Source organism: Lepus europaeus, chromosome 5 (genome assembly GCF_033115175.1).
Source record: "Lepus europaeus isolate LE1 chromosome 5, mLepTim1.pri, whole genome shotgun sequence".
Taxonomy (NCBI): Eukaryota; Metazoa; Chordata; class Mammalia; order Lagomorpha; family Leporidae; genus Lepus; species Lepus europaeus.
The window spans coordinates 114,688,940-114,713,657 of NC_084831.1; the positions used below are offsets into that span (position 1 = coordinate 114,688,940).

The following is a 24,718-nucleotide window of genomic DNA, read 5'->3' on the forward strand; positions in this document are numbered from 1 at the left end:
AGCTACAGAGAGGGGGAAGGTGGACGGGGAAGCAGAGGCAAGGCCTGACATCACCTCGAGGTGAGGCCGCAGGCGCCACTGAGGTGACCTCCCAGAGAGGAGAGGCAGGAGGCACCTGCCCAGACTCTGCCCGTCTGAGGAGGTGCATGAGTTTCCTTGGTTTTGCCCCAAACCCCTGCACTGATACCTAGTACTGTATTCATTTTCTGTTCTTTTTCATAAAGATTTATGCATTTCAAAGAATGAGTGACAGAGAAAGGAGAGACAGATATAGAGAGAAATCGTCCATCCACTTGTTCACTCCCCAAATGGCCACAATGGTCATGGCTGAGCCAAGCTGAAGCCAGGATCCTGGAACTCCATCAGGGCTTCCCATGTGGGTGCCAGGGACGAAAGTGCTTGGGCCATGTCTGCTGCCTTCTCAGGCACATTATCAGGAAGCTGGATTGGAAGCAAAGGAGCCAGGACTCAAAACGGCATTCAGATATGGGATGCAGGCATCCCAAGTAGTAGCTTAACCCACCATGGCACAAACACCAGCCCCTTTCTCTGTTCTCCTGCCTCCTTCATTGAGCGTCTGGGGAACTGTTCTGAGTACTGGAGGCAAAACAGTGTATTAAACAATTCAATCCTCCTGGAGTGGGGTACAGATTGTGGCACGGCTTAGCACAAGTTTTCTCCTCAAAGGCTCCTAAGAGCCAGGTAACCAATGTGTTTCCTTTCAGCCGCTTTCCGCATTGATGGGAAGTCCTTCCAGGATAGGCTGCAGCTCTGGTGGCCGAGAAAACACTCAGCCACATGTAGGTGACAGCCAGCGCTGAGGTTCCCTGAACTCTATAGAAGGGAAAGCTAGCAGGTGTCAATCCTCCGTAATACAAGTATTTAAGAATAGAAGCTGTGACTTTATTGGTTTTCGTTTTCTTCTGATGGAACAATCTGAGCACATGTATTTCCAGTGTGTATGCACCTGCGTACGTGTGCGTGTCTCTGTGCCCACATATTTGTGGAGTGTCTTACTAGAATTATTAGCCAGATTCTTTGTGTTGGGGGAGGATCTTCTTCTCCACAGAACAGCACAGGTGTGAGACATGTAATAAGGACTTCACAATTGACAGATATTACTGGCTAACAATAAGGCTCACTCATAGGACAGAACCAGATTCTCAGAGCCAGAAGGGGCTTTGGGGATGTCTTCTCTAATTCCTGCATTTACAAAGGGGGCGTGGGGTGGGTGCAGGCAATTCGATATAATAATAATGATTAAGGCTCTGCAGTGAGACTAGATTCAACTCCTGACCTTGTCACTTCACGGTGGTGGCGGTTGTTTGGTTTTTAAATTACTGATTTATTGAAGCCTCAGTGTTACCATAAGGGTTAAGCCAGAGAATTCATGTAAAGCCTTCAGCACAGCGACTCGATATTTGCACTGAGTGTCATTATTTCCCAAGAAGGAGAAGTGACTTCCTCGGGTCACGTAGCCAGTGAGTGACAAACCTGGAAGTAACCAGGTCTCCTAACCCCCAAGTATGTGCTTCTGCCCACCACCACTGAGAAGGCCAGAAAAAGGGAGCAGCACAGGTGGGACGTGGGACTTTCAGCTCAGGGGTGGGGATTGTCAGGCCTTGACGGGCAAAGACAACTGTGTTACTTAGAGGATTGCCAAGTGACATGTGCGAGCTCGTTAATCCTCACAGCAACACTACATGGCATTATTACTTTATTTCATTTATCCCTACTTCTTTCAGAGAGGAAAACTGGGGCTTAGGTAGAATTCATAATTCACACAGAGCTGGGTGTGTCTGCCTGACCCCTAGGACCTGTGCACTACTCCGCACTGTGATGGCTGTGGTAAGCACATGGGTGTGTGTGTGTGTGTGTTTGCGAGCACACGTGTGTGTGTGTGTGTGTGAAGTCACTTCAAGCAGAGGATGCAGGACAAGGCGTGGGTAGATCACCCTCTGTCCCTGTCACTGTTCTCTGTGGCTGCCCCTTTGTCAGCCCATGATTGTCACCTGTGGAAGAGCACAGTATGATTTGGGAGGGCAGTGTTTTTGCAATGTTGGCTTCATTGCAAAGGAGAATCTATGTAGGAAAGGAGAAAACTGCTACGGTTTAGGGCCAGATTTCTAGAGGAACAAACTCTCTGTGCACCTTGATGGTAGGGGAAGGTGTTTTATTTCCAGTGTGAAATGCCAAATAGTGCAGGAATGATAAAATCACCCTAGTTTTTCTTATGAACTCCTAGAAGTCATCTTTGTTGGTATAAATGAGATCATTTAGCCTAATTAGTTCCAAGCTTAATTAGCAGTAATTATCCCAACATGGGAGTAATATCCGAGCAGGAAGTGCCGAGTCCTCGATTAGATAGATCTCTAATTGGTGTTACAATATTGTAATTAAAGCGTGTTTGTACGCCTCTGCCGCAGCACGCGATTTGTTTCATGTCTGATTAAACAGGGAGACCCAGCAGCCTTTGAGGGGCCAGACTTTTAGATCTGCCTCGCATAACATGTTAACCCTGTGACCAAAGTGATTTGAGGACCTTCTTCCATGGTCAAGGTCAATGCACAGCCCTGGGCCAAGGGCATTTTTGCCCAGAGGTTGTGCAGCACTTGATTAACTCCAGGGAGCATGTGTAGAACATGAGGATCTGGTAGAAGGGTCACTTCATAAGTTCTGTATTTTTGAGGGTGGGTTCATATGTAACTCAGTGACATCTGTAGAAAGAATAACAGCTATCATTTGTTGAGCACTTACTATGTTCCAGATGCTGTGTTAAATGCTTTAAATATCAAAACTCATTAAAACTTGCGAGAAGCCCCTGACATAGGCATTATAATTCTCATTTCACAAACAAGAGCTGAAGAGGAGGAAATTGCATCACCCTGCTGTGTTATCCTTCAGGTCTGACCTTGACCGGCATGCCACCTCTGACCGCTGGATCAGGCTGGCTTCCCCACGTGACTCCTTATAACTTTTCCTCACATGCTTCATTACAATTTAATTTTCCCAGCAAACCATCAGCTCACTTCTGCCTTGTTCACTGCTCTGTGTGCCGCGCCAAGCTCCTAGCACAGTGCCAGCAGTGTAGCAGGTGTTCAATAAATGAGAGCCAAAGGAATTGCCAAACCCAGCTCTGTGTAGTGCTGTAGTCTCTGTGTTTTCTATTTACATCATGTTCCCATTTTTGAACGTTAAAAAGTCCATAGTAAGTTTCCAGGTACCACATATATAATGCACACATGGGAGGGTACTTCAAAAAGTTCATGGAATGAGGGATTAAAAATACATTTACGGGGCCGGTGCTGTGATGTAGCGGGTTAACGCCCTGGCCTGAAGCGCTGGCGTCTCATATGGGCACCGGTTCTAGTTCCGGGTATTCCTCTTCCGATCCAGCTCTCTGCTGTGGCCTGGGGAAGCAGTAGAAGATGGCCCAAGTCCTGGGCCTCTGCACCTGCGTGGGAGACCCAGAAGAAGCTCCTGGCTCCTGGCTTTGGATCAGAGCAGCTCCAGCTGTTGCGGCCATCTGGGGAGTGACCCAGCGGATGGAAGACCTCTCTCTCTGTCTAGACCTCTCTCCTTAACTCTGCATTTCAAATAAATAAAATAAATATTTTTTTTAAAAAAGTACATTTACTTTGGTACCAACATTTTTTGAAATCCATGTGCATGAGGGGTCCTCCAAAAATATATGGAAAATGCATGTTATTAAAACACTGTGCATGGATTTCAGAAATTTTTCTCCACCGAAATAAGTTTAGCTTTTAACCCCATTTTTCCACAAACTTTTTTCTAAGAATTATTTATTTATTTGAAAGGTAGATTACAGAGAGAGAGGGAAGGAGAGAGAGAGAGAGAGATCTTCCATCTGCTGGTTCACTCCCCAAATGGCTGCAATAGCCAGTGCTGGGCCGATCTGAAGCCAGGAGCCAAGAGCTTCTTCCAGGACTCCCACATGGATGCAGGGGCCCAAGGACTTGTACCAACCTCTGCTGCTCTCCCAGGCACATTAGCAGGGAGCTGGATCGGAAGTAGAGCAGACGGGCCTTGAATTAGTGCCCATATGGATGCTGGCATTGCAGGCACTGGCTTTACCCTCTATGCCACAGCACTGGCCCCTCCACAGATTTTTTGAAGGATCCTTGATTTTGGGGAGGGTTGGGCAAATGAGATTTTCTTTCCTCTTACTTCCAAATGCGGTCCTACAATTTTGCAGTAGATGTCTTAACACTGACTATATTTATCTGCTTCATGCTTCAACCTTAACCAAAAAATCTAGAGATTTTTTGCCCAGGATCAAATAATGGGTCACTGAATGTAATAAACTCAAGATAATAACAGACAGTCACTGGCTTCTGCACATCTTTAGGAGGTACCCACCATTGTCAGAATCTATATTTCAGGCCCTTTTGGCTCTCTGAGCCTTCACCATCGTGGTTGGCAAGAACAGGTGCCTTATAAACCGCAGCAAAAAGGGGGCTGGTGCCGTGGCTCACTTGGTTAATCCTCTGCCTGCGGTGCTGGCATCCCATATGGGTGCTGGGTTCTAGTCCCAGTTGCTCCTCTTCCAGTCAAGCTCTCTGCTGTGGCCCTGGAGGGCAGTGGAGGATGGCCTGAGTGCTTGAGCGCCTGCACCCATGTGGGAGACCAGGAGGAAGCCCCTAGCTCCTGGCTTCGGATCGGCCATTTGGGGAATGAACCAACAGAAGAAAGACCTTTCTCTCTGTCTCTCTCACTGTCTGTAACTCTGTCAAAAAAACAAATACAATATTTTTTTTAAAAAAGCAGCAAGAAGGGAGCCACGAAGAAAGTGGTGGACCCATTCTCTAAGAAAGATTGGTATGATGTAAAAGCACCTGCTATGTTCAACCTAAGAAACATTGGAAAAACACTAGTCATGAGGACTCAAGGAACCAAAATTGCACCTGTGGACCCAAGGATGGTGTTTTTGAAGTGAGTCTTGCTGACCTGCAGAACGATGAAGTTGTATGTAGAAAATACAAGCTGAGTCCTGAGGATGTCCAGGGCAAACAGTGCCTGCCTAACTTCCCTGGCTGGATCTTACCCTGACAAAATGTGTTCCATGGTCAAAAAATGGCAGAGCGTGACTGAAGCTCATGTTGGGATCAGGACTACCGATGGCTCTTTGCTTCGTCTGTCCTGAGTTGGTTTTGCTACAAAAGGCGACAATCAGATACGGAAGACTTCCTGTGCTCAGCACCAACAGGTCTGCCAGATCCAGAAGAAGATGATGGAAATCATGTCACTAACGGTGCAAACAAATGACTTGAAAGAAGTAGTCAATAAATTGATTCCAGATAGCATTGGAGAAGGCTTGCCAATCTATTTATCCTCTCCACAGTGTGTTCGTTAGCAAAATAAACATGCTGAAGAAGCCCAAGTTTGAATTGGGAAAACTCAAGGAGCTTCATGGAGAAGGTCATGGTTCTGGAAAAGCCGCTGGGGATGAGACAGGTGCTAAAGTTGAAAGAGCTAATGGCTGTGGACCACCATTTAGACTTTAGTAACGACAAATAAAAAGTCCTATCTGTGAAAAAAAAAAAAAAGTATCTGTATGTATCCTATATTCCCAGGTAAGGTTTTGGCGCACCTCAAGAATGGTTATTTTGAACAGTGACACAAAATTCTCAAGAATTTTTTCTTCTCAAATTAACTTCACTGGATGTTTAAAATAAAATAAAGTTTAAAATGCCCCCTGATGCATTATAGGAGAATTGGAGGCAGCCTAGATCAAAATGGAGCCATTGCACTTAAAACTTTGGAGACCACTGCTGTCCCATCTCTAATCCTAGTCACTGCTGAAACATACTCAGGGATTAGGGACCTTAGCCAGAAATTGTAACTCACTTAATAAATGTTTACAAAATTAGCTTTTATTTATTTATTTATTTAAAGTATTTACTTGAAAGAATTACAGAGAGATGAGGGAAAAGAGAGAGAGAGAGAGATCTTCCATCTGCTGATCCGCTCTCATAATGGCCATGGCTGGGCCAGACCGAAGCTGGAACCAGGAACTGTGTCTGGGTCGCCCACCTGGGTGCAGGGGCCCAAGCACATGGGCCACCTGTTGCTGCTTTCCCAGGTGCATTAACACTGAACCAGAATTAGAGCAGCGGGGACGTTGAACCATGCTCATAAGGGATGCCAGCACTGCAGGCAACGGCTTAACCTGCTAGGTCATGAGGCTGGTCCCAACATTAGTTTTTAGAATTGAGTAGATGAGGCCGGCACCGTGGCTTAACAGGCTAATCCTCCGCCTTGCGGCGCCGGCACATCGGGTTCTAGTCCTGGTTGGGGCACTGGATTCTATCCTGGTTGCCCCTCTTCCAGGCCAGCTCTCTGCAATGGCCCGGGAAGGCAGTGGAGGATGGCCCAAGTCCTTAGGCCCTGCACCCGCATGGGAGACCAGGAGAAGCACCTGGCTCCTGGCTTCGGATCAGTGCGATGCGCAGACTGCAGCAGCCATTGGAGGGTGAACCAACGGCTAAAAGGAAGACCTTTCTCTCTGTCTCTCTCTCACTATCCACTCTGCCTGTCAAAAAAAAAAAAAAAAGAATCGAGTAGATGATACTTTTATAAAGTATAAAATTCACAAAAAGCTGTCAGCGAAAACACTCCCTTCTACCTTTCCTCCTTCTCCCAGTCACTCTACAGATAACCAGTCTTTCATATAACTTCCTGGAATATTCCATGTATATGCAACTATATGCATTTGTAAAGATATAATTTCTTGATAAAACACCATAATATACATCAAGTCATAAAGCTAAATTAATGTACTTTCTGGCTTAAGCAAAGAGAGGAAGTGAGAAGGAGAGATTCACTACATACAAACTCAAGCACAAAGCTCTGGAAGTTTATTTTCTTAACAAAACTTTACTAAACTTTGTGGTGATATATTGAAATGTGAAATATGGCACTAATGAATGAGAACTGCTACTTACAACAATGACAACATCAAATATGAATCTTGATTTTTCCTGGGTTTTCTGCTTTGACTGTTCTTAATGTTTATTTATTTTTTCATATACTTGAAAGGCAGAGGGCAGGTGGGAGTTGGGGGTGGGGGGAAGAGCAAAAGAATCTTCCATCTTCTGGTTTATTCACCAAAGGCCCGCAATACCCAGAGCTGGGCCAGGTTGAATCCAGGAGTCTGGAGCTCCGTCTGGGTCTCCCACGTGGGTGGCAGGGCCCAAGCACTTGAGCCACCATCTGCTGCCTCCCAGGTGTTTTGACTAACTCTTATGATGATGTTTCCATGCAGCCACTTGTCTCAATAGCAGCAATAAGAAGGCTGAGGTGATAGGTGTTTATCACTGTTGGCAATTTAACTCACTGCTGTTGTTGTCACTAGAGAAGCTAGGTGAAAAAGTGAAGATGAATTCATGTAGGTCTATTACCACCAAAAGAGAAATGTCTTGTTTATATAAAGGACATCACCGTTATGTCATTTTGTGTGCAAAGGACTTGATGAATCTTTTGGAGGACTCTTTTAGTGCAAGAAAATCCACAAAGCTTCTTGAAATTATTACACTAAAATTTAGGATTTTTTTTTTTTGGCTTTTGAATAATCAGAAATAAATTCATGATGACATTAAAATAATTAGATTTGCATTTGGACCAAACAGTTAAACTGGGTTGAAACTTTTGCAGTGCAAGTATCTTACGATATTGAAGGAGCACCAACCAAGGTCATCATCAGATTATTGCAGTCGATATTTAGATTTTATTTTGCCTGCATATGCTAGGCCCTGTAGAAAACGTGGTGGCTTATGAGCTGACAGTCTTAATTTATTTATTATTTCATTTTCTTTATCAAATACTAGCCTGTAGTTCCTGTGACTTTTTCTTCCTGCCACGAGCTTACCTTGAATGGAGATAGACTATGATGCTTCTCTCTTTTTAAAAATGTAGTTGTTATTTACTTATTTTTTTATTTGACATGTAGAGAGACACACACACAAATCTCCCATCTGCTGGTTCAGTGTCCAAGTCTCCCATACAGATGGCGGAGACCTGACTGCTTGACCACTACTTAACCGCAGTGCAGAGCCAGGACTCGAACCCAGACATTCACACGAGATTCTGGCATCCCAAGCCATGCCTACACTGCCACGGCAAACGCCTGCCCCTGGTGATTCTTTTCTGACTATGGAAGGCTCTCATGACTCTGAGTAAAGTATGATTCTCTTCTGGAATGTGACTTTGGCAAACAAAAGGACTAATGCAGTGGAATGTTCTGGAAGCATCACTCATGACCACAGTAACCTTTTGTTTTTGTTTTGGATATTCCATTCCATTGTCACTGTAAGGGCACCTGTATTTTGTGTCCCAATTTTTTGCTTAGAAACTCTGAGCACCAATCTGGAACAAGGTGGCTCTGGTTTGGGGCCCAGCCCTTATTTGCTTTTCTTAGTGGAAAGATGGGTTTTTGCTCTTTTTCTCTGGGCCTTGATCTTTTTATTTGTAATAATGAGTTGGATCAGCTTGTCTCCAAGGCCTCCACTGTCTTGACTACTCTTCCAATCTACCATATGAACTTTCAAGCCATAATTCCAAGATTTTTCTACCAATGCTATTTGTGTGTGTGTGTATATGTATGTGTTTCATGTCTTCATGACGTCAAGCTCTGAATGAATTATGTGGTTATGATCAATATGACAAATCAAGACAACAGGACTGGTGGCTGGCATTGTGGCATAGCGGGTAAAACCACTGCCTGCAATGCTGGCATCTCATGGGGGCACCGGTTCAAGTCCTAGCTACTCCACTTCCAGTCCAGCTCCCTGCTAATGGCCTGAAAAATGGCCCAAGTGCTTGGACTCCTGCAATCACATTGGAGATCAGGAAGAGGCTCCTGGCTCCTGGCTCCTGGCTCCTGGTTTCAGCCTGATGGATCAGCCCTGGCCATTGCGGTCATCTGGGGAGTAAACCAGTGAACCAGCGGATGAAAGACACCCCCCCCCTCTGTAACTCTGCCTTTCAAATAAATAAATACATCTTTAAAAAATAAAACAAAAAAACCCAACATAGGAATTATTTCAAAAACTATTTCTATGTTACAAATAACTATTATACCACATATAAAACAGGAGAAATTCCATCCAAGCAAGGAAAAAGTGTCCTGCACACATGGTCACGGCAGTGTGAGTGCATTCCCACATTTTTCCTGACTAGTTATCCACCACTTATCCAATGAACCCATCATTGTGATAGGCATGCACGCTAATGATGGTACCCGGGACACAGGGACATAACAAGGTCATGTTCAACACTGCACTATAAAAATAGGCAGGACTTGATAATTCCTCTGCAGAAGGATCCCGAAAGGCTTCATACAAAGCATTAGTTATGCCTCAAAACTGCCTGTTGAGGTGGGTTGGTATTATATGCCATTTTAACGGAAGGAAAAATCAGACACACTACAATCAAATGACTTGCTTAGGATGACATAGCAAGTCAGTGGTGCAGCGATCAGAGGCCCTGGCCCTAGAACCCTGCCGTTTTGCTTTCTTTGCCTTTCACATGGACCCATTTGAGCTATATTTACAGAGAATACACTATTTTTAATGCATCTTCATCCTTTTAAAAGATTTATTTAACTTATTTGGAAGGCAGAGTTCTGAGCAGGAGAGGAGATGGGCGAAGAGATATCTTGTATCTTTTGGTTCACTCCCAAATGATGTCAATGGCTGAGGCTGGGCAAGGCCAAAGCGAGGAGCCTGGAACTCTGTCTCCATCTCCCACATGGGTGGCAGGAGCCTACAGACTTGGGCCATCTTCCACTGCTTTTTCAGACACATGGGCAGAGAGTTGGATCGGAAGTGGGACAGCCGGGACTCGAACTGACACTCAATATGGGATGGCGGTATCACAGGCAGCGGCTTAATCCACTGTGCCACAGGGCTGGGCCCTGCACTGCATTTTGACTGTGACTTGTCACAAGAGGTCGGGCGTGGAATTTTCCACTTGTGGTATGGCTGCTTGAAAAGTTTCAGATTTCGGAGCGTATTGGATTTTGGATTCTCACAGTGGGAGCTCCTCCCATAATAAGTTTAGATAATACTGCGTCTTTTATGCCAGGGACCACTGTCCTAGTCATGTTACTGAGCTTCCTTCCTTCTGGGTCAAGTGATTAGCACGTATTCGGCATTCAAAAAGTAGTTTTTGAATTAAACTGAAATTTTAAAAAAAAATTTAGATGTATTTATTTGAGAGGCAGAGAGGCAGATAGCTATAGAAAGAGAGCTCCCGTTTGCCAGTTCACTTCCCAAAGCCTGCAGTGACTCCCAAGGGGGCCAAGCTGGTAGCCAGGAACTCAGTTCAGGTCTCCCCGCATTGGTGGCAGGAACCCAGTCACCTGAGCCATCACCGCTGGATTCGCTTTAGCAGGAAGCTAGAGTGAGGAGCAGAGCTGAGAATGGAACCCAGGCACTCCACTGTGGGATGTGTATGTGCGCTGAGCAGCATTTAACGGCTGGCCAAACACTGGCCCTTGAACTGAATTCCTGACAATTATAACTCACGTTCTTTAGCCCTTCGTCCGAAGAAATCTTTCTGGAATAACTCAGTGCAGACTTTGTATTCCCTTGACTTGCGTTCCGTGATGCTTGTGTGCACATGGTTTATATCATCCGGACCTGTGCAGTCGAAGTTTTGCTTGTTCCCTTTGTAGCGTAATGAAAGAGGAGGGAATGGTACTCGGCTTCGACTTGGGGAACCTGGAGTCCATCTCTGCCAATGTTCTGTCTGAGTGACCTAGGACCGTCATCCAGTCTCTGTGGATTTCAATTCCCTTAGTGAAGGAGTTAGGTTGGGATGGGGCAGAGGATTCCTGGGGTCCTTTCTAGCCTCCTTGCTTAGTCTCTAGGCTCACTTCCTAGCCTATTTTAGGCATATTGTTTTCCCTAACAAGGTCATAAGCTCCTTAAAGGAATGGTTCCGCCGCTGGACATAGGTGGTGCTCCGTACACTCTCCTGCGGAGGACGACTGATCCTCCACGCCTTCCAGCGGGAAACGGAAGCCTGGCCGAGCCCCTCCTGCAGCCCCAGGCCTGAAGGGGCTCTCAGGTCCACCCTGGGAAACCCTGAGCTCAGACACCGCAGCTAAGACCAAAGCCGGGGACACCTAACAGCCCTGCCTTTTGACGTAAATGTGTTTATGGTTTGTGCTGCTTTGCTCAGTAAGATCATTTCCTTGCAAGTAATGAGAGCTGTGTGTGATACGGTTGAAATCCTGTCCCTGGGCTGGGATAGAGCGCTCACGTGATGCCGAGTGGGGCCCATGATCCCAACGGCACTCCCAGGAATGCTAAGTCTGGCAAATATTAACTCGGGAACCACAGCAGCAGCTAGGAGACGGCAGTCTGCCCACCTTCCTGAACCTACACTCCTGGGGTATTTTTGATGTTCCTTCCCTTGCCTTGGCTTGAGCCTTGTGTTTATTTCCCCTTTCATTCATTCTTGTTTCTGCTCTTAAAAAGCAAAAACAAGACATGGTGTCTTCCATCTGTAACGGGAAACCCTGATGCTCTCATTCATTTCCGAGCAGAAAGCTTTTGCTCCTTGCCTGAGTGACATACAGGACGCCACTCACGTGTCCTGGCTTCCCTGCCGCAGGCCTGGGCACTGAGAGAGTTCTGGAGCCAGCCTCCCAGAGGTCTTTGGAACAGACCTCACGTGTGGGCAGCTTTGCCTGGCGTGGAAGGGCTGTGAGAGCAGTTCCAACGGTCCCCGGGGCTCTCCTCGGAAGTGACATTTTCCCCAGGGCGGGGGAAGGAGTGGCGCAGTAGCCAGGGGAAAGCGCACACACATCTGAATGGATGTAACGAAACACTTAGAACTGAAAGGGAGGAGTTGTGGTTTAGATGGAAGCCACAGAGGAAGTGAGCAGTGTTGCCACACGCTCCTCTTTGTGGGCAGAAGATTCTCCTTTAGCTCATCTCTGGGGCTCTGGGAGACGGGCTTTTCCTACCGTACTGCATTTATCACTCCTCTCCTTCTAAAACAGCACCATGCACGTGGTTTGCGGTCTTAAAGTTTAGATCTGATTTTTAAAGCACAAACATGTTGTGAAGCGCCTCCGTTTTCAAACCTGTTTTCCCAGACGTGCTTCCCTTATTTTAAATAGAAAAGCAAAGGAGTGACACTCTGCAAAATGAAGGGCAGGGAAAGCCTATTCCCAAATTCCCTATATTTATTGATTGATTTTTAAAAATTACTTGCAAAGCAGAGCAACAGAGAAAGAGAGGGAGAGTGAGAGGGAGAGAAGAGAGCAGCCAGGAGCCAGGACAGGGCCATGCCAAAGCCAGGAGCCTGGAATTCCATCTGGAACTTCCATGTTGGTAGCAGGGCCCAAACACTTGAGCCACCATCTGCTATCTCCCCGGATGTATTAGCAGGGAGATGGATCAGAAGTGGCACTTAAAAATGGGATACAGTCACGCCAAGCAGGAGCTTAACCTGCTGTGTCACAGTGCCGGCCCCTTGTGACTATTGTGACTTGGCAAAGAAAATCATTAGTAGTTCTGCTCCTCTGATAGCTACGGGTCCAGGAAGTTTTCCTTTATTATCTCTAAATTTACAAAACTTTATTGAGGCAGAGATTTTCTGACTACTCCCCTTTCATAAGTAAAAAAACCAAAGCTACGAAAAGTCAGTTGCCCAAAGCCATACTATGGCCTTGAACCTTGTACCCAAGTATGTTGGATGGTAACACTGGACCCTACCGTGCTTCTCCTTAAAATCTGGTTTTAGAAGTATTTTGACCATTGATGGCCCAAACATAGAGGTCAGATTTCAAAGCTGGCTCTGGCCCGTATTACCAAGATGGCCTTGGGCAGGGGCCAGCACGGTGGTGTAACAGGTTAAGCCGCTGCCTTCTCCAACAGCGGCATCCCCTGTGAGTTTCGGTTCATGTCCCGGCTACTCCTTTTCCACTCCAGCACCCTACTAGTGCACCTGGGAAAGCAGTGGAAGATTGGGCCCCTGCCACCCACATGAGAGACGAGGATGGTCTTGGTCTGGCCCAGCCTGGACAACTGTGGCCATCTGGGGAGTTGAACCAGCTGATGGAACATCTCTGTGTCTACCTTCTAAATAAACAATAAATAAATCCTAAAAAAAATGACCCTGGGCAGATTATTAGACCCCACTAAGTGCTGCTATTGGAAATTTTCTGGAATGACAGTAGCTTAGATAACCTTGGGAAAAGTTCTCTTTATTGGCTTTTGTTAAATGAGGCAACAGATAGAAAGGGGGGGCACAGTGACTGATGTACACTAAGCTCCCCGAAACTATAGCCACACAGACTCTGTACGGGTCAGGTTCTAGAACAAACTGTGAAACCCTGGAACTTGGCGTAAGGGAATCCTCCGTTTCCTGTATCTGCCTTCCCAGCTCCTGACCCCTCACTCTCTGGAACAGGATCCCGGTAGAAATGGCTGTCAGCCCTGGGAAGAGAGCCGTCCCCCTGCCGCAGCGGCTGGGGTTCGGGGCAGTGTGCCGCTCTTCCGAAGCTTGTTTTTCTGTTGGTGATTTGGGGAACCCAAAGGCAGGAAGCCTTCAGAGTTCCGGAGCCACAACGTGCACAGGGACCCGGCGGCTCTGTAATCTCGGGCCGCTTTTTCGGAGTCCACGCGGGTAGGGCCAGTTGTAGATTCCAGGTCTCAGCTGCTTTTGATCAGAAGAGTTTTTTTCCTCCTGTGGTGATTTTGCACAAATTTTAGAGCCTGGCGACTCTCAGTTGCCTGGGTCTGTTTTTCATTGCAGTCTTGCCAGGACTTAATATCTAGGTTGCGTTTGAACAAGCTTTTCTTATTTTTCTTCTCTGACTGTCCTGTGTGGAATTCTGATTCTGGATTGTTTCCAGTTTAAAGATAATATTTGTGTCTTTTCCTGATGACAAGAGTAATAGCCGTTCTTTGTAGAAAATTAGAACAAAGAATGGAGAAAAACTTTAATCACCCATAAACCAGGCATCCGGAGCACACACATTTTATTGCACTGTCTTTTCTCTGTGCATATATGTTTCTACCTGTGTTAATTGTACATACATGTAGGTCTTGAAAAATCAGGATGGGACAATATACATGTTTATATTCTGCTTTTTTCACATAACTTCATGTCATGAGCATTTTTTGTATGTCACAAAATATTTTTTTGCAAAAGATTTATGTCTGTAGACTAGTTCATTCTGTAAATGTACTGAATTTCATTTAACTATTCCCATTCTGCCAGATGTTTAGGTGTTTCTTTGTATAAATGTCTGTCCAGTTTCTTCATGTCCTTTCCCCTTGGGAATTGTGCCTAGAGAAGGAATTACTAGACCAATTAGGACACAGAATATGAACTTCTATTTTTTTTTATTTCTAAAAGCATTTGTGCTTGATGATTTTAACACTGTCAAGCCTGTGTGTGAGCTTTTTAAATCTTAATATATGAAGGGACTGCAAAAAGTTAATGGAAAATGGAATTTAAAGATAAGCTTATTTTGGTACAAAAATTTGAAATCCATACATGGTCTTCTCATAATAGGCATTTTTCAAGAACGTTTTATTTATTTTATTTTATTTGAAACAGAGGAGAGAGAGACAAAGATCTTCCATCTTCTGCTTTACCCCCCCCCCCCACCCGGCCCCAAATGCTTGCGGAAAGCCAGGGCTGGGCCAGGCTGAAGTCAGGAGTCAGGAGTCAGGAGCTTCAACCAGGTTGCCCATGTCGGGGGTCAGGGTTCCCAGTACTTAACCCATCATGTGCTGCTCAGCAGGGTGCACACCAGCAGGAAGCTGGATTGGAAGCGGAGTGGCTGGGACTCCAGCCAAGCTCTCCAATATAGCATCCAGGCTTCCCAGGCAGCAACTTAACCCTGTACTCCACGCCTGCCCCATTTTTGCAAGTCCCGCATATGGTGCCAAACTGACTTCCAGAAATGTTGCTCTAGTACTTGGTTGGCAAACTAAGACCCAGGGCCAAATCTATCCTACAGCTGCCTGTGACTAGCACAGAATAGTTTTTCCGCATCTCAATGGTTAGAAGAAAATGAATATTTCATAAAAAACATTTACCTGAAAACTATGTGGAAGTCCCATTTCACTCACCGTGGTACTGCTGTGGGTCCTTGTCGCTTTGCTGCGGCCCAGATGGGTACCGGCAGCAGGATGGGCCACAGACCTGAGGCTGTTACCCTCAGGTAACATCTGCCTGTCACAGGAGGAGCTTGCTGACCCCTGTGCTAGTGTGTGAGCCTGCAAGCTGCACACGGCCACACACGAGAACACCGAACACTGCAATTTGCTTATTTTGTGTTCATTTATCAAGTGTTTTCCATGTGCCAGGTCCTAATGGAAAACGCAACTTACTTAATATTTCTGTGATTACTAGTTAGGATGAATTCTTTTTATAAGTTCAAGCGAATGTTTCCTGTTTTCTCTGTGTGAAATGCTGCATTTCAACTCAGACATTCACATTTTTCATATCACTTTGCATTCTTAATAAGAATATTCAATTATTTTCAGTCGTTTTTGTTGAAATGTATTTGTTGGAAATGTTTTGTTTCAAAATCTTTTAATTTATGTTTTTTTTATATATATATAATTTCACTTTTGTATGTAATTGAATCGATTCAGTTATTTACTTTTTTCCTTTGATTATATTCTAAGAGTATCTTTCCTTGTCTTCAAGTTCAGCTTATATTCACCCATATTGTCTTTATTGGGTTTTTTGAAGTTTATTTATTTGAAAGGCAAAGTGACAGAGAGGGGAGAGGGAGAGAGGCAGAGAGGGAGAGAGAGAGAGAGACTCTTCCACCTACTGGTTCACTCTCCAAATGCCCACAACAGCCAGGGCTGGGCTGGGCTGAAGCTGGGAGCCTGGAACTCCCAAGCTGGGAGGCTGCGGAGAGGGACACAACCACTTGAGCCATCATAAGCCCCACCCCTCTCTGTTTGTTTTTAATGGATTCATTCTGTATTTATTTCTTCAATCCTCTGGAATGGTCTATGGTATGCTATGAGATGAGGATCCTGAGTTTTCTTCCCCACAGAACACTTACTCCACCGTTATCTGTTGAACAGTGCTTCCTTTCTCCGCTTGTCTGTGCTGTCACCTTTACGAGGTTCTTCCAGACCCTAGGGTGTGCCCCTGGCCCAGCTCCAGGGGTCGTCAGTGGGATGTGTGTTGCTTCATTGCTGCTTGGTATGGTGCCCACCTGTGGTTCCTGACTGAGCCTACCCTCGCTGCATTTGGGATCTGCTCCTTTTCTGTCCTGCTTATGTGTTAGGCCTTTGCGATTGTAAGTTTCAACAGTGTTGTCCCTTCTTTGGGTCAGTTTGTCAGGAATGCAGCATAAGCTTATCTCTTGAAAGCACATACGTGGTGAGGAAGCTTCCTACCAAAGAGAAGGACAGCCCAGGGCCAGCGCCAGCGCCAGGCCTTGCACGTATGTGAATCGTGAACCGCAGGGCTCATCCATAACCACCCTGGTGACAAGGCTTTAGCTTTGTAACCTAGGAGGTTGGAGGTTTTCTGGCCAACTAGTTTCAACTGGCATAAAAGGAGCAAAGCCCTGGAAGGAGTTCCCAGAAGAGCTGTTACATGATGCACAGCCCCTAACCTTCTGTTAACGGCTCACCCCAGCCTGACCTGCGTTCACAGTGGAGTTATTTCATTTACCAGGTGTGAAAATTGGATTTTACCACAGAGGAGGGGAGTTATTACCTATCAGGCCCGCTCTTTAGGGGAGCAGAGATTGTGGTGGGATTTATTAAAAGAGATTTTCTATGCATGGAACATATAATTAGAGATGTGTTCCCTTTAAAACTGGATTTGCAATCTTTGTCATTTTTGGAGAGCTGTTTTTCTCTTTGACAGCCTTCTTTCCCATGTAGGTTGCACACATCCTACCTAAGATCTGAATATTTTATATGGCACCATTCTGCCAAGAGACGGACCTCAGGGGTGTGACAAAGAGTACTGCTTAGGGGGATGGTGGGGACTGCCTGTGGCTTGAATGCTGATATTAGTCACATGTGAGTACGTGATACTAAAAAGGAGTAAGGGTAATCAAGTTAATTAATTAATTGCTATATAGTCCAGGCCTTGGTTTAATGGAGGCATTAGGGTCACTCTGAGACCCCCTTAATGAGGGAACTCTTAAAAATCAAGAGTTTAGATTTAATTACCTGTTGTTAGAGGCTATACAGACAGCCTCACCATTGGTACCTGGTTAACCACATCTGCTTAAAAAAAAAAAAAAAGACACCTTGTTTACTATCGCGGAGAAGGGGGTGGCTGAATTTATTATTGTTGAGCATCTCTAGCACACTTTGTTCTTACTGAGTGCTTTCAGCTTATTTATGTATGTATATTGGTTGCTGTTTGCAGCACTCCCAAGAGATGAGTGGGTGATAAGTTTTATTATCACCTGCTTTTCCGAGGCGAAAACAGGAAACTGAGAAGAGAAAGGACTTGCCCGGCTGTACAGCTGAGTCCCTACTGCCAGTAAGGGGATGCCCAACACAGTGGTGACAAGTCGGCCCTCCCCTGCCCCCACCAGCACCCCTTCTGTGTCCCACCAGCCTCAGCAGGATGCTCACCCAAAATACAACCCATCACCGCTATGGCCTCTCTGGGGCCCAGGGCCGGGCACTTTGCATCTAAACACCTCACATCCCATGCCGTGTCCCCTTACTCCCCAGCTTTGCTTTTCTTTATTTTTCTTGGGAAAGGCAGAGAGAGAGAGAGAACTTCCATCAGTGGATTCACTCCCCAAATGCAAGAGCCAGAGCTGGACTAGGCCAAAACCAGGAGCCTAAAACTCAGTGTAGGCCTCCCAGGTGGGTGGCAGGCACGCAAGTACTGATGCAAGTACTTGAGCCATCACCTGGTGCCTCCCAAGGTGGGGCTGGAGTGCTGGGGAGGGGTCTCCAGTTGCCCAGGAAGCCATGTAGTAGATTCTGCCACCCAAATGTTTTGCATGTGCCCCTCCCCTCTTCTCCTTCCAGCCACGCCCATAACTCAGCAACTTGGACTTCTAGACTAAGCCCTTAACGGGGTCCCCACACTTTCTCCCTTCAACTCTGAGAGCCGCCTCTCCCACCCGCGGCCAGTTCTTCCCCTGCACCTCTCCTGTTAAGCAACTAAACAGCTTGACTGCGCATCAAGAACACGGGCCCTGCTCTCAGGTCTGATCCAGCCAGGCTGCTCTGGGGCCGGGGGGGCCTGGGGTCCGGGGCGGTGAACGAGCCCCCGCGTGATCCCAGGGCTGGGTGCTCTCTGGCCCGCACGCGCTCCGCGCTGGTTCCCACCAAGCCTGGAGCTCCCGGGCCCCCGTGCCTGGCTGAGCTGTTCTTTCAGCCTGAGACACTCTCCCAGCTCCGTCTCCACCTGTTGAGATTTTTCTCATGCCTTAAAGGCCCAGCTCAAATATCCCCTCCGTGAAGCCTTTTCCAAGGGGACAGGGTGCAAACTCCTTCACCTTACATTTTAGGTCCCTTCACAACACAGCTCCATTTCCCTCCTGCCTGCCTCCTCCACGCGGCCTAAGCCCCCACCGCACAGAAAAGCAGTCTGGGACCCGGCCTTTTACGCATACCGCGGCCAGGAATGCGGGCCCCTCCCCCCTCCCCTCCCCCTCCCCCTTCCCCCTCCCCCTCCGCGCGCGCTCTCTCTCTCCCCCTTCCCCCGAACTTATCCTATTAGACTCAGCTCATGTGTCACTCCCTCCCGCCATATTCGTCACCACCAAGGCTTTCCAGGCGCTCCCCGCCCCCACAGGCACTCGGTCTCTCCCTCCCCTGCTCCGCCGCCGAGCTCTGTAGGCCTGCTGGAGGGCAAGCACGGGGTCTTACCTGGGTAACCTGGTTCCCCTCTTCTGGGCCAAGGGTGCATTCTGAGGACCTGGCACCCGCCTGGCATCGGGTCCAGACCTTCTAGATCCCGTGCGTCGTCCTCCCCAGCGATCTTCCGCCAGAATCAAAGACCTTTGCCTTCTACGCCCCCCTCTCCTTTTCTGCACTTGTTTCATTCCCCCTCCTGGATCGCAGGCAATCTTGAGGGCAGAAACCTTGGAGGACTTTGCTCCGCTCCCCGAGCTGGGTCCCTTAGCCGGGGCAGGAAGTCACTGGCGCTCCTTTGTGTTGTGGGATGCTAGCTGCTGAACTTGCCCACTTAAGGGGTTAACTAATAACACTCAGAGAACTTCTTCTCCTTTGGGGGCATTTGCATTTTAATGAGAATCTTAAAAACCCAAAGGAAATGTTCTCTAATGGTGGGATTTCGGGCCTTGATGGGAGGCTCGGGTTTTGTCGGAGATTTTCTTGGTGGTGCTGGAAGGGGGGAAACGCATCCAGCCCAGGAGTCCTTCTGCGTGTCTGCTATGGGCCCCCTTGGGCGGTCTGGGGATGCCTGTGGATGGGATAATGGCTTTAAACATGTAAATAAAAGACATAGGATTTTATAATGTAGGATACACTAGAAGAGTTATAGATAGGATAGTTGTGTTGAAATCTTATGATGTAGGCCTGCGCTGTGGCTCACTAGGCTAATCCTCTGCTTGCGGCGCCGGCACCCTGGGTTCTAGTCCCGGTTGCTCCTCTTCCAGTCCAGCTCTCTGCTGTGGCCCGGGAGGGCTGCGGAGGGTGGCCCAAGTGCTAGGGCCCTGCACCTGCATGGGAGACCTGGAGGAAGCACCTGGCTCCTGGCTTCGGATCCGTGCAGCGCCAACCATGACAGCCATTAGGGGAGTGAACCAACGGAAGGAAGACCTTTCTCTGTGTCTCTCTGTCACTGTCTATAACTCTCTCACTGTCTAACTCTGCCTGGCAAAAAAAGAAATCTTATGATGTAAATATTAAAATCATCCAAGTTGTGATATGGTAATATATGTGTTTTATTAGAGCATTAATTTTAAAAAGTCTATTGGGAGAGCTAATAAGTATTATAATTTTGTTGTAGTGATGACTGCAAAGACTATTTGGGATATTTGTGATTCTATTGGTGAAAAAGGCCTGGATGGCTCCTACCACCTGATCTGTTGCCTAAATATTGAAGGAAATAATAAATTTCAGGTAGAAGTTAGTGAGGATAAAGGTATGCCCTTTCCTCTACCCAGCTTCTAGCCTTAGTCCCTGTCAGGGACCCAGGGCTGAGAGGCCCTAGCTTAGCTGAGCCCCCTGATAGGATGGGGTTGCTCCAGATTCTTCTGTGTCCCCTTTATTTCACAACCAAAGACAGTAGTCTAAAGCAGGCACCAGGATAGTGGGCCCTGGGGAAGGAGCCGGTCTAGCTCCCTAGCCTGGGAGGGTGCTTTCCTCTAGAAGCTCTAAGCATGAGGTCTTGTACGACCAGGAGGAGCAAGATTTCCCCCAAATTCAGAGGTGAGCAAGCGGTTGCAGGCTTACCTGAGGGGCTCTGCTGGCTCCCGCTAAATTCAGAAGTCAGTGTTGGGGCCAGAAGAGCCTGATTCCGGGGTGGTGGAGCTTCATCTCCACCTTGGTGGCTAATGATCAGATGAGACGTCATTGCTGTTGCACCACTGCCCGGTGCTGATGCTATTTCTAATTTGGGCAGACGTGTTTGTGCGGTTCTCTTTTTAGCACCAAAACACAGGGAATGTATTCAGTTCATTTACTGTCATCCTTGTATATTTTAGTCACTTAAAGGAAGCTTTAAGCCAGACAGATTCATCCGACTATTTGGGGGTACCTACCTCTCTCTCAGTGGGTGCATGCTTAGAGGACTCAAGTGAATTTGAAGCTTAGTCAGACATGGTACCCCAAGGGTGAGCACCGTATTAGCCCAGTGTCCCTGCCACTTAGGGTAGTGGCCCTGGTGTTTGGGCCTTGACATCTACCTTTTCTCTTGCGTGCTTTTTCCTTTGGAGAGTCCATTCATTTGGAAGGTTTTAGCCTTCTCCTCTGTACCTCCAGCCTGCTCTGTTACCTGGCAGGACATCTTCACCTGGGTGAATGGTGCCACTGTGTCATCTCACCTGGGAATGTCTGTGGTCTTCTAGCTGTTCCCCTTGCCTGTTGTAGTACTTTCTTCAGATCCTGCTCTCTGTTGCTGCAGATGAAGTGCTAGAATAAAACAGGAAAAAGCATACATGGACGTTGAAACCGGGAGATCGGTGGCTCTCGTTCAAGAATCACCACTCAATGTCATGTGACCCTGAACTTGTTCTGTAACTAATCTGAACCAGCTCCTTCGTTATGTCGTGTAACCTCTCTCCGCTCATTTCTTCATGGGCAGGGGAAGATACAATAATGGAGTCTATTTTACAGAGTTGTTATGAGCCGGTGGTACAGTGCCCGGTGTGTGAATGGTCAATCAGTGCTGTCTAGCCTTGTTATTTTAATGATTACCATGACTTGTTGGTCTTCGTGTGGTGGAGCCAGCCACAAGCCTAGCCTTATGGTTATCGTAAAGATCAAATGTGACTGTGGCTGTGAAAGTGCTTTGAAGCACGCCGGGCAAATTGCAAGGGTGTTATTTTTGCATATTTTTAAAAAAAATCTTGTCCAAGGAAAGAGGCCATGCAAGATGGCAACTGGAATGGAGGCTTTGCCGCTAACCTAGCATTCAGATCCAGAATGTGCTATTTTATAGTTGTAAAGCTCAGACAAGTCATTGATCCTCTCCAGTTGGTCTTCTCGTCTATAAAATGGGTGCAATTATAAGTCACACTCAGAAGAATGGCCCATAGAGGTTGTCTCCTAAACTGTAGCTTTTTTTTTTTTTTGAAGACCTCATGGTGTGTCTTTCCTGTATGCTGTCTTATTTATCCAAGCGTATTCTGCACACTGAAGATGGTCTGTACAGTGGAAAGAATATGCACTTTCACCTCTGACTGTGGTTGTTGTTAAAAAATATTTATTTACTTGAAAGGCCCATGACAGAGAGAAAGGGAGACAGAGAGAGAGAGAGAGAGAGAGAGAGAGAGAGAGAGAGATCTTCCACCTGCTGATTCACTCCTCAAATGGCTGCAACAGCTGGGGCTGGGCCAGGCCGAAGCCAAGAGCCTGGAACTCCATCCAGATCTCTCACCTGGGTGGTGGGGACTCATGTACTTGAGCCATCATCTACAGCTTCCCAGGGTGTACATTAGCAGGAAGCTGGATTGGAAGTGGAGTAGCCAAGACTTAACTCACTGCTCTGCAATGCCAGCCCCAGACTGGTTTTAATCCCAGCTCCGCCTCTCTCTAGCTGCGTGTCTTAGGACAAGCGCCTACCTTTCTAAGCATCAGGCCCCCAACATTGAAATGTGAGGAACAGTTCATGCCTCATGAGGTTATTGTGTGTATTGAGTAAGATAACAGGAAGTGCTTGGCACAAGCACAGTCTAGATACTGAATAAGCAGTAGCTGTCATTCTGATGGTTTCTAACCAGTGTTGCCATTATCATTGTCAAGGGCTCTGCCCACACATGTGCTGTTCTCCTTTCAGTCTCTGGCTTGGCTCCTTGGCTGTCCCTCCTGGGTCATGTGCCCTTCTGGAAGGGCCCAAAACCTTTTTCCTCAAGGCCAGTTCAACTTCTAATCCTTCACGGAATTCTCACTCCCTACTTCAGCTTTACCCCCACCCCCCTCCCGCCCCGCCCTGGAAGTCTAAAGTGTAGGAACTGTACTAGAAGTACATTGTTGATGTTTCCTCAGCTGGGTGTGAGGTTTCTCAGAGGGACTATTGCTCCAGCTCTGATGAAACTCTCCTTAATTTGGCACTAGAAACATATAGTAGGTATTTATTAACTTTTTCTTTTTAAATGAATTCATTTATTTGAAAGAGTTACAGAGAGAGAGGGAGAGACACAGAGAGAGGTCTTCCATCTGCTGGTTCACTCCCCAAATGGCTGCAATAACTGGGTCAGGGCCAGGCCGAAGCCAGGAGCTGGGAGCTTCTTCCAGGTCTCCCATGTGAGTAGGGCAGGGATCCAAGCACTTGGGCCATCTTCCGCTGCTTTCCCAGGTCTTTAGCAGGGAGCTGGGTCAGAAGTGGAGCAGTCAGGATTGAACTGGTGCCATATGGGATGCCGGTGTCACAGGCAGTGGCTTTACCCGCTGCGCCACAAAGCCGGTCACAGCTTATTAACACTTAACTGACAAACAGTAACTTAGAAAGCAGATGTGCACAAGTTATGACATTTTACAAGCAGGGGCTCCTGATCCTCTGTATCGTGTCCTCCACACACAGCACAGAGCAGAGAAAGGGGCAGTTGATGAAGGCTCCTCACCAAGGTCAGCTCTGCTCAAGTTTGCAAAGCCTGGCTGTGCTGGCACACATGACCTTGGTTTTGTTCTCATCACGTCTCAGCATCTCGCTCCCATCCTTCTCCCAATCTTTCCTTCCAATCCCAGAGGACTTGGTGCCTTAGGAAAGCCCTCTGGTGGGCGCTCCTTTTTAGCTGGAATTTCTGGGGAAAGTTCTCCAACTTCAGACTCAGTCTCGTCTCTCTTCTCCACCACGTTCCTTTGGTGCCATCGACAGCTATGGAGGATAGAGGTGTGGCCAGATAACTTAGTAAAACACAACAGGGCTAACCCTTTCTTGTGTTACCCTCCCAAAGGCCTGAGGCAGTGATGTCTGAAATCCAAGGATATGAATTTCTTTTTTTTTTTTTTTTTAAGATTTATTTGAAAGTCAGAGTTACACAGAGAGAGAAAGAGAGGCAGAGAGAGAGAGAGGTCTTCTATCCATTGGTTCACTCCCCAGATGGCTGCAATGGCCAGAGCTGTGCCAATCCAAAGCCAGGAGCCGGGAGCTTCTTCTGGGTCTCCCACGTGGGTACAGGGGCCCAAGGACTTGACAGAGAGCTGGATTGGAAGTGGAAAAGCCAGGACTCGAACCAGCGCCCAGATGGGATGCTGGCACTACAGGCGGCAGCTTTACCTGCTGCGCCACAGCACCGGTCCCAGGTATGGATCTCTAAATGACACAAGTTAAAGGAGTGTGTGAGGAGAGTTAAGCAGCTGCTGGTGAGTGGTACGGGGTGCGAGACTGAGTGAGCTACTGAGGAGGTGGCCTTTCCAGTGCCCCTAAAGCCTCCCTGAAGGCCCGATTTTCACCTAGAACAATCCAGAAGTGACCAAATGGCATAGTGATAACCACCATCTATTGGCAACTTAGTTTGTGCCAGGTACTATTGCTGTATGTCTACTTGCCATCACATATTTAAAAGAGTATCATTACTCCACTTAGCGGAAGAGGAAACAGAACCCTTGAGAGGTTAACTAACTTTGCTGTGGTCACACAGCCGGCTAACAGCAGGCTGGGTTTCAGAGCCAGGTCGAGGGCCTCTCTGCCCAGAAATGGCTCTTCTGAATCGTGAGTCTCCCATGTAAACGTTCTGGGGAAGCAGAGGAACAGACTTCATGAGAAAAACCTCTCTCTCATCGCCAGCCGCACCACAGCAGGCAAGGTGCCGTCCCTGCGTGGAGGGCACTGCTGCAGTGCTGAGCCCCGTGCGGGCCTGAACCAGCTGGTTTCCAGGTTGCCTCAAATGCAACCCGAACCTCCGGGAACGGCAGGTTCTTCTGATGCCCTCCCCGTCGAATCACGGATCTCCTCTGATTGCCGCGTTGCTCTTTGCCTCGGCTCTGCCATTTATTTATTACCCTCTGTCTTGCTTTGTGGTTATTTATATACATTGTCGCACAGCTGAGCCTTTGCGTGTTCCTGAGTCCTTCGCTGGGCTGACTCCTAC

At 47.2% G+C, this 24,718-nt stretch overlaps 1 protein-coding gene and 1 pseudogene across 2 annotated transcripts in view; both read left to right on the forward strand.

Annotated features, from left to right (window-relative positions):
• Positions 1-24,718, forward strand: part of LOC133760117 (uncharacterized) — a 79,706-nt gene that overhangs the window by 34,749 nt on the left and 20,239 nt on the right. The gene's annotated exons all lie outside the window — the stretch shown is intronic.
• On the forward strand, positions 4,796-5,525 carry LOC133759186 (small ribosomal subunit protein eS1-like; annotated as a pseudogene).